Below are 8829 nucleotides of genomic sequence, written 5' to 3'. Positions count from 1 at the left end.
TGCCTCTCATTGACGCTTGCATAACGATATTCCCCCTTGGTTCCGTCCTGGCAGCGGGGGTGATACAAACTTATTCGCAATGATCCGGGTCAAGATCATTTTTATTGTGTGCCACCACCTAACGCGTAGAAACATAACGCCCGAATACCTTGCAGCAGCCCGGGTTACGCAGATATAAGTTCCTCCGTAGTTCATGGTATGGTAAGGTTGTGAAGGCTTTCATTCATGCGGCACGCCAGAGCCGAGCGCAGATATTTTGTTCTTGGGGTGTTATCCACCTAAGGTAACGGGAAAAAAAAGAGATCCTGCGCACCCCCGAAATTGTAGTATTTTTGGGGAGCTTAGATTTTCTATTTGTGTTATTCGATTCGGTGTGAATATTGCATAGGCGAAAAAGGGCGAAAGAAATTTGGAAGGAGGGATTCTGCGCTCAGAAAATATCGGATGTTTTTCTGACAAAAAAACACCCCCCTTTGCTGTGCCGCTTGGTTCGCGCGCTTGCATGTGAAGTTATCGCAAGTACGTAATATCTATTACACTAATATTGACAGCTTACGTAAGCGTTGTTGCAGAGAGAGGTAGACGGATCAAGTTTTAATTAATACTGTAGAGGCCCAAAAAAAGCGACGCTTCCTACTTCAGACGGCGGTAAATATAGGAGGAGAAACAAAATTACACCATCTTCCCGTGGAGAACCCTGATGAGGATGCAAAGCATCGTGGCGGTTCCGTGTGGTTCCATTGTGTTGCCGTTATGTTGAGTGATCTGGTGTTTACTAGCGCCAGAGGAAATTCCGTGTCCGGGTCCACACCGGGGGCAAAGGCACGCAAGTACTTTTGTGTTACGGTGAGTAGGCGGTGGTTTTCGAGGCGCCGAAACTCGTCCATCATGTTCTTGCCGATGTTGTCGTCTCTGTGGTAGAATCGGTAGTCTCCGTCAGCGTTGGTGAGGTAAAAGTTGTTGACATTGGTGCACCACCTGAGAGCAATGTACACGCCCTCGTCTTCGGTTGGTTGGTTGGTTGGTTGCCTCCCACCATGGCACATACCCACGCGGGGGATTGGCCAAGAAGTTTTGTGCCTAATGAGGATGTGACGTATATTATTTTAGATCCCAAAATTTAAAAAAGAAAATACCCAACAGAATTTTTTTAAATATGTATAATATGAAAGTAGATTCAGGAAGAAAAATGAGGTATGTGTGAATGTTTAGCTGGCTAGCAGGAAAACCTGCCTGTCGCCACAACATAAGAATGGAGGGCAGACACAACATCCCTGTGGCAGACTCCTAGGGCGGAAGCGCCTAGTGACAGGACCTCGTAACTAGATAGCGGAAGGTTAAGGCGTCTAAAGGTTGACTCCAGATGCGTGCGTCGCATTGGGGAGAAGCTGCGGCAATTAAATAGAAAATGTTCTAAATTTTCCAGTTCGTTGCAGAAAGGACATTGCGGAGATGGAGCCAGACGAGATTTATAAAGATAAAAATTTAGTGGGGGAATTTTGCACCGAAGTTTAGTGATTGCTACCTCGCATATCCTTGTTTCACAAAACATTGGCTTCCATGCATGACGAAGGTGGCTATAATCTCTAGAGGATAGAAGGGCGTCTTGCTTATAAGCCTGGAGTAGCTGTAGACGTTTAAATCTCGCCCCCAATAGAAAACTGTCATTTGGACATTGCACGACCACAGGGCCACCAAGAGAAATGCTGGCTAATTGATCAGCCACTTCATTGTATGAGATTCCTGTATGTCCTGGTACCCACACTAGCCGAACCTCACAAAGCTGATGCGGAACAAATGATCGGAATGTGCGGATAATTGGAGAATCTTTTTCGGATGTTAATGCGGAACACACAGAGAGGGAGTCAGAAAGTATAACTACATGGGAAAATCTATGCTGAAGTTTTTGAAGAGCCAAAATTATTGCCAATAATTCCGCCTGGAAAATAGGTGTGAAATCAGGTAACCTGATCGAAAAGGACCAATCGAGGTACTGGGAGAATATCCCGACTCCAGCTTTTTCATCAACTTGTGAGGCATCGGTAGCAATGACGATATGGGAATGAAGGGTTGACAAATGATCCTCCAGCAATCCATTTAGAATTCGGGCTGGCAACATCTTGGCATTCGGGGGGAAGATATTATCAAACATTATTTCAACAGATGACACACTAATACAAGTAGAGGGGAGCCGGAAAAGGTCTGCGTGAAGTGGCTGGAGCCATGACTGTACTAGATCCATCTGGGGTCTCTGGAACCGCGTCCACTGAATGCCTTGAAAAAGATCAGGCCTCAGACGGAAAATGAACTGGGCGTCATGCAGTGGGGGTTCAAACAATTTGACAAAGGTTAGTACGGTCAATAATTGGAACCTAAACTTCAGTGGAGGAAACCGTGCCTCAAGGTGTAAAATAGGGTTAGCGACATATTTTGGCAGTCCCAAGCATAGTCGCAAAGCCATTCTCTCGACGATAAATAGGGGATTTAATTTGTACGCCGCACAACCAGAAAATAGGACGCAGCCAAACTCTAATACCGGGCGGACATAACTGCGATATATCATTAACAGTGTATCTCTACGCAACCCGAATTTGTGGCTACATAGCCTGCGGAGCACGCCTGCAGCTCTTTCTCCTTTAGTAGCAATATGTTTAATATGAGGACGCCATGTAAGCTTGTCATCATAGATTATACAGAGATATTTTAATTCTGTAACTTGACGGATGGATTGCTGTCGGTACAATAGGCATAAAGAAATGGGGATGGTCACCGGAAATACTAAGACCGCACATTTTCCCACATTAAGTGACAAATGTATCCTGTTAAGCCAATTATCTAGGGTGGCCAGATCGGTTTGTAGTCTTTGGCACAAGTCATGAATATCTCTTTCCGATGAGTAAAAAGCAATATCATCGGCATAAACGTAAGTTGATATGCCATCCATTATGGGAACTGATCTGAGAAGAATATTAAAAAGAACCGGAGAAAGGACTGACCCCTGAGGAACCCCTCGAAACTGCTGATAGTGCGAAGATGATATGCCACCTTTCGAACAGAAGAATGTCCTTCCAGTTAAAAACTGACCAATCCACGATTGGATGTATAGAGGGATTTCGCTACTCTCAAGATGAGACATTAAGGTAGTATACTCTACGCTGTCATAGGCCTTTGTTATATCAAGAGTAACAAGTGCGCTCACGTGTTTTAGGCTACGGGCTAGTTTACGCGGCTCTCAATGTCAATATGAGCCTTCCAAATGGAATTCCCGGGTCTGAAGCCAATTTGAGTGGGGCTTAAAATCTTATTGCTTTCAAGAAATCGCATAAGGCGACCATTCAATATCCTCTCGACGAGCTTTACCAAGTTGCTAGTTAAGGAAATTGGCCTGGTGTTATCTGGGACGTAACCTAATCCTTCGTTTTTTAGCAATGGCACTATCTTGGAGAGTTTCCATTCTGGAGGTATCCAGCTATGTTTCATTGACGTGTTTACTATGTTGAGTAAATCTTCAGGGGTTTCCTCAAATAAAAACTGTAACATTGGCACAGTAATGCCATCTGGCCCCGGAGCAGCCTCAGACAGCTGTGAAACAACGTCAGCCAATTCCGACATTTTCACTGGGTTGAAACCAACATTAGAAAGTTGACTGACAAAAGGAGCGGAGAACACAAAAGAAAAGCGGGATTTAAGTTCTTGTGCAATTTGTTCGAGAGCTTCAATAGATTCCTGTGTTGAATGAACCACTGAATTTTCATTGTGGAGCTCTTGAACCACCTTTCTCGAGCGAAGAAACTGGTACAGCAAACACCTATTCTTTGGCTTTGAGAGAGCGGCAAACTTCTGGGTGTTATGAGCTTCTTTCGCTTTAGACACTGTCCGTTTGAATATGGCGGCCGCAAATTTGTAATTGGTCCAATTAGACGGGCATTGGTTTCTTAGCAGTACCTTCCAAGCCACCTGCCTTTGATTACACACCCGTGCGCAATCTTCGTTCCACCACGGGCTATTGCCATCTTTTTGAGAAGAGATAATGAATTGGGAAGACCTAACAGCATCCGAAATGATCGAAGTAACTTGAACTGCCCTGCGTTCCTCGTTACCGGATGGAACAGATTGAAGTGCTATTTTTACTTTGTTTTGCATACGGTGTAAATTTGCATGCCGAATCATACGAGCACGTGGGGACCTAGAAGGGCACACTATCTCAAATAAAATAGGAACATGGTCACTACTTGTCGCGTGACCTAAAGTAGTCCACGAAGAGATAATGCCGGAGTTTGAAAAAGTCAAGTCTAAGACTGAAGTAGTCTTCCATCGAAAAAATGTTGCTGAACCAGAGTTATAACAATGCATATTGTTATCATTCATCCAACCACTTAGCCGCCTACCACAGGAATCTGTGCGGAGCCCCCAAGAGACATGGTGGGAATTAAAATCACCGCAAATAATAACGCGATTCTCACACGATTGCAAAACAGCATCGAGAGGAGAGGTAGAAATGACGCCTTCCGGAAAATAGGAGTTAACCACCGAAAATGCAAAACACCCGGGCAGGCTAAATGTAACTGCTAGAATTTCACAATCCACCGACATGAATTCAAATGACTTATGGGCTTTATGACAAAATTGCAATGACACGAGAATTAACAATCCACCTCCTCTGGTTAGTCGATCTAAGCGGAATATCCAATAATTATGGAAATAAAATGGCCTACACGGAGTCAACCAGGTTTCTTGCAATAAAATAATGTCTGGTTGTTCTTTAGAGACTATAAAATCAAGGTCTGTGATAGCTGACATGACAGAGCGGCAATTCCATTGTAGGACCCGAAGCGACATTCGCAGCTTTGCCTTCTTCTCCTTCTTCTTCTTCAGCGGTTCCCCTACGGGAACATGACGACGGTAGTTGAACGCGAAGCTATCTGGTGATGGATTCTTTAGTTGGCCAATCCCTAGGGGCATCCTGCCACAATCAACATCAGAGGTGCTGCGGACGGGGCGAGAGCAACGTACACGCCATCCTCTTCGCAGCTATGTATTCTTCTCCTTCTTAATCGGTTCCCCTACGGGAAGATGACGACGGTGGTTGAACGCGAAGCTATCTCGTGATGGATTCTTTGGTTGGCCAATCCCTAGGGACATCCTGCCACAATCAGCATCAGAGGCGCTGCGGACGGGGCTGGTTGAGCTGCAAGGCGCGTGCCGCTTCCCGGCACAGCTTTCCCACGGGAAATTCAACATCCTCCTCTAAAGTTTTCAGTTCGTCGTTTCCGTTGACGTTCAGCTTCGCGTGCCTTCGTTGTATCAGTAGCTTCTTGACGTAGTCTGAATGAGTCAAGGACATAAGGCGCGTTCGTAGCACTTGCTCCTGTCCTGGTTTTGTAGCGTAGTGGGAAGAACCCCGCGCACCTCCCGTTGTTGCCAGAGAGTCGTGGGATCGAAACCAGACCCCGCTAACTATTTCTTTTTTTTATAGTGTAGGTGGAGAGGCGCGAACAACGGACGGACGCCGGACATAGTCCTGAGCAAGAGATGCTTTGCATCTAAAAACAACAGGGAGACAAGAGAGCAGAAACAATCTAGCCCACGTTTGTTTCTGAGGAGGGTCAGTGATTCGGTTGAATCAAGCTCATCCAAGGGGGTCGGAGGAGTCACCGAAATGTCCCAGATGAAAGGTCGTTCTAAGAAAGACCACAGGTATTTGTTGGCACGTCCTGAGGGCGTTTTGGAGTGCTTGGAATCCCGTGTATTGGCCGTATTCTGAGCCCGTAATCAACTCCACGTGTTCCCTCGACTCAACTGGAGTGGATGAGAACGAAATAATTTTACATGCAAAAATCAATTTCGAGGATCTATTCGACGGGAGGACCGACTCGAAGAAGGGATTCAGAATACCAGGCTTGTTTGATGTGCGGTGTTGGTAGGGGCCGGTTTGTGCTCGTGAGTAATGTTTCAGGCAGGGCGAATTTTGGGGGGTAGTAAAGGCTGGTATTTGGATTTCCGACGCAGACGGCTACTGTCTGCGTGTGTGGTACGTTTCGTTGCTGTGCTCTTTTGGGTAACAGAAGTCATTCTCGGTTATTCGGGAGCCCGGATCATGAATAGCAGCTCGGTCTAAGGCGTGGGCCTTCTCATTCCCTTAAAGGGACACTAATGCGGGGAAACCAGTTAGCCTGTACCGCTAGCTTATAGCGCCGATAATCCAAATATACCGTTATCGCAACCAGCACTTGTTTAATAAGGCATAAAATGACAGAAACGTGGATGCAGGTGTCACCTACCCGTACGGTTTTGAGTTCTACGGTTTGTGGCGTCACAAAACGTGTGAATGGTGAGACCTCATTTGAGAAGACTGTATAATTGCTTTCCTGACACCCAGTTTCGAAGTGCTACATTACGTCAAATAAATGCAAATCAAAACTATTTGGGAGCTCATCTTATTTAAAAGATACACACAACAGCTTTTATATAAACATTGCGAGGTAACCCTCGCGATAGGTCACCCGAATGATTCAGCCAGGCTTTCAGTTTCGTTCTTTGAAAACGGATTTTACCTGTATTTTCAAATAGTGAAATCACAAATATTACAAAGTTAACACCAACAATATCCCCGGCAGGCAGTGGCAAAATGAACTAGATGCACTGTAGGTAGCTAGCCGATTTGCCGGAGCCTCCGTTCTCCGATCGCTGATCTTGACAACCAGTCGGTGAAGCCCGCCCACCCCACCGAGCAACTCGGCATCTTATTGTTAGTTGTCGGTGCTGGGTGGTGCGACGTAACCATGCCGGAATCGTAGAGGCGCACTTAGTGAACCCAAAGAATGTACCCTTTATTGAGAACTAGCCGGAGTCTCGGTCTTAGCGCGAGCTCAAAATCACATGTGCCGCCGAATAAATCGGGCTCCACGAAAAGGCGGTACTTGTCTGCGTTTGCGCCAACGATACTAGACAAGAGCACATTAGATGGCACTACCCGCGAAAGATACGCCTGTGCAGTCCTGTGCGCAAATGAGCCCCTACGTGCCCTGTGTCCCGTACATGCGGATGACTGGGCAAAGCGAGCGTGCTGCGGACACTGGGGGCCGAAGCGCGCGTAAGCCTGCACACGCGCAAACGGACCGCTTTTGAGGGCCGCTTTTCCGTGCGCAAAATGCGCACGGAAAAGCGGCCCTCAAAAAGCGGCGGAAGGGAGCAAAGAGGGCCGCCGAACCACTACCACGACGCCCGGACAGCGAGGAGTAACCAGCGTCCGCGGTGGACCCTCTTCACCCGACCAGAGTCCTTCAATGCTTTTGAAGGACTCTGACCCGACGTAGGCCCGAGTCACTGAAGACACCGTCGTGAGTGAACAGCACCATCTCGTGACTTGCTGGACAAGCAGTGCTTCATATGACGCAATGTTTCCTTTACGCGTACACTTTGCTGTACTCGCGTAATAGCGCCTCCTCACTTGCTTTCTTTTTTCGTTCCGTCTTTGTTTTCCCAAAATAAGCTGGTGATTTGTTCTCTTGCGGGTCCGCGTTACTTCGACGGGTGGGTTCGGGCTCGCGAACCCTTTGCGCCTGAAGTAATTTTGAAGTGCTTGAAATCGTTCACTACCTTTCGACTAGGATCACTGCAGCCTGTGTCCCACCGATCCGGACTATCATGCGCCCCGGCGCGGCCGTCCGCAAAGCGTGCTGAGCGAGTTCTCTTCGGTCCAACCGTTTCGCCAGTGATTAGTATCGCCGCTTATTGCTTGAGCAGGGGGTGTGCTCGCCGCCGGCTCGACAGGGTGTGGGTGGCTTCCCCACACGGCGATAGCGGGCGGTCGAGCATAGAAAGTCATTGCTCGTTCAATCGGTGTCAAATCACGGTGAGCCACCTCGGCTCAATTTTCGTTTTGCTGTCGGGATCGTCCATGACTTGGAGGCGTAAACACTACCCCGCTGACCGGTGCGTACGTTGCACCCACTTTTGTGATGCGACGACTACGTACTACGTCACGAAAAAAGGATAGGGAACCGGAGGTGGAAAAGCCAGCTTTAGTTGTTTATTTCTCAGTAAATAAGACATCGTTGGCCATCGAACAAAATCCCGGAGAATTAAAATATGATCTTGCAGGTGGATAAAAAATGTTATTCAGCCTTTGAGGCCATTTAACACCGCGTGGCGGCGAGCACGTGAATAGTCCATGACCAACATGTTTGAGCGCGCAAAATTTCAGACGCAGGACGTGAAAGTCAAGGGGTAGCGTTCGACCTCGCTCTTTTGCCACCTACGTGTCCAGGGGCCCAAATTACAGTAGTATAGTTAGTGCTTCTTACTCGAATGTTTACCGGTTGTGCCGTTAGACCTGACAGCGTGGCGACCTGCGTGGTATGGACCCATATTTTTGGCCATAGAGTTCAAGGTTGCGTTAGCTGATATGGGAGGCGGCTGTGGTAGAATGTGCTGTTGGTGTGTGGTGTTAGCACCTAGATCTGAAAGGATGAGGTGACCCTGAGGCGACGTTTGCAGTCTTTGGTTTGTACCCCGCGGCCGTGATACGCCGAGCCCAGCGCTATCTGGTGTAAGATAAAACCCAGCGGTGTGCCCTGTCAGCAGCAGCAACAGCAGCAGCTCCCACGTACACGCGCAGAAGAGAAAAGAAACTTTAAGAACTGGTGTTTATGAACTATATCATTTTCCCAAATTGACCCGATTCTGGAAAGACCACACCTAAAGTGCGCATTTGCTGTGTATATTGTGGCCCTTTTAGCCTCTGCCGTATAATGCCATTGTTAAACTGGCAATGTTTAAGCCCGCCGCTTAACTGCAAAAACGATACCAGTAGAAATTCCAAACACG

This window comes from Haemaphysalis longicornis, unplaced genomic scaffold, assembly GCF_048455015.1.
Source record: "Haemaphysalis longicornis isolate Haplotype H1 unplaced genomic scaffold, Haemaphysalis longicornis Haplotype H1 scaffold_4, whole genome shotgun sequence".
NCBI classification, from domain to species: Eukaryota; Metazoa; Arthropoda; class Arachnida; order Ixodida; family Ixodidae; genus Haemaphysalis; species Haemaphysalis longicornis.
This window is presented reverse-complemented; position numbering follows the sequence as displayed.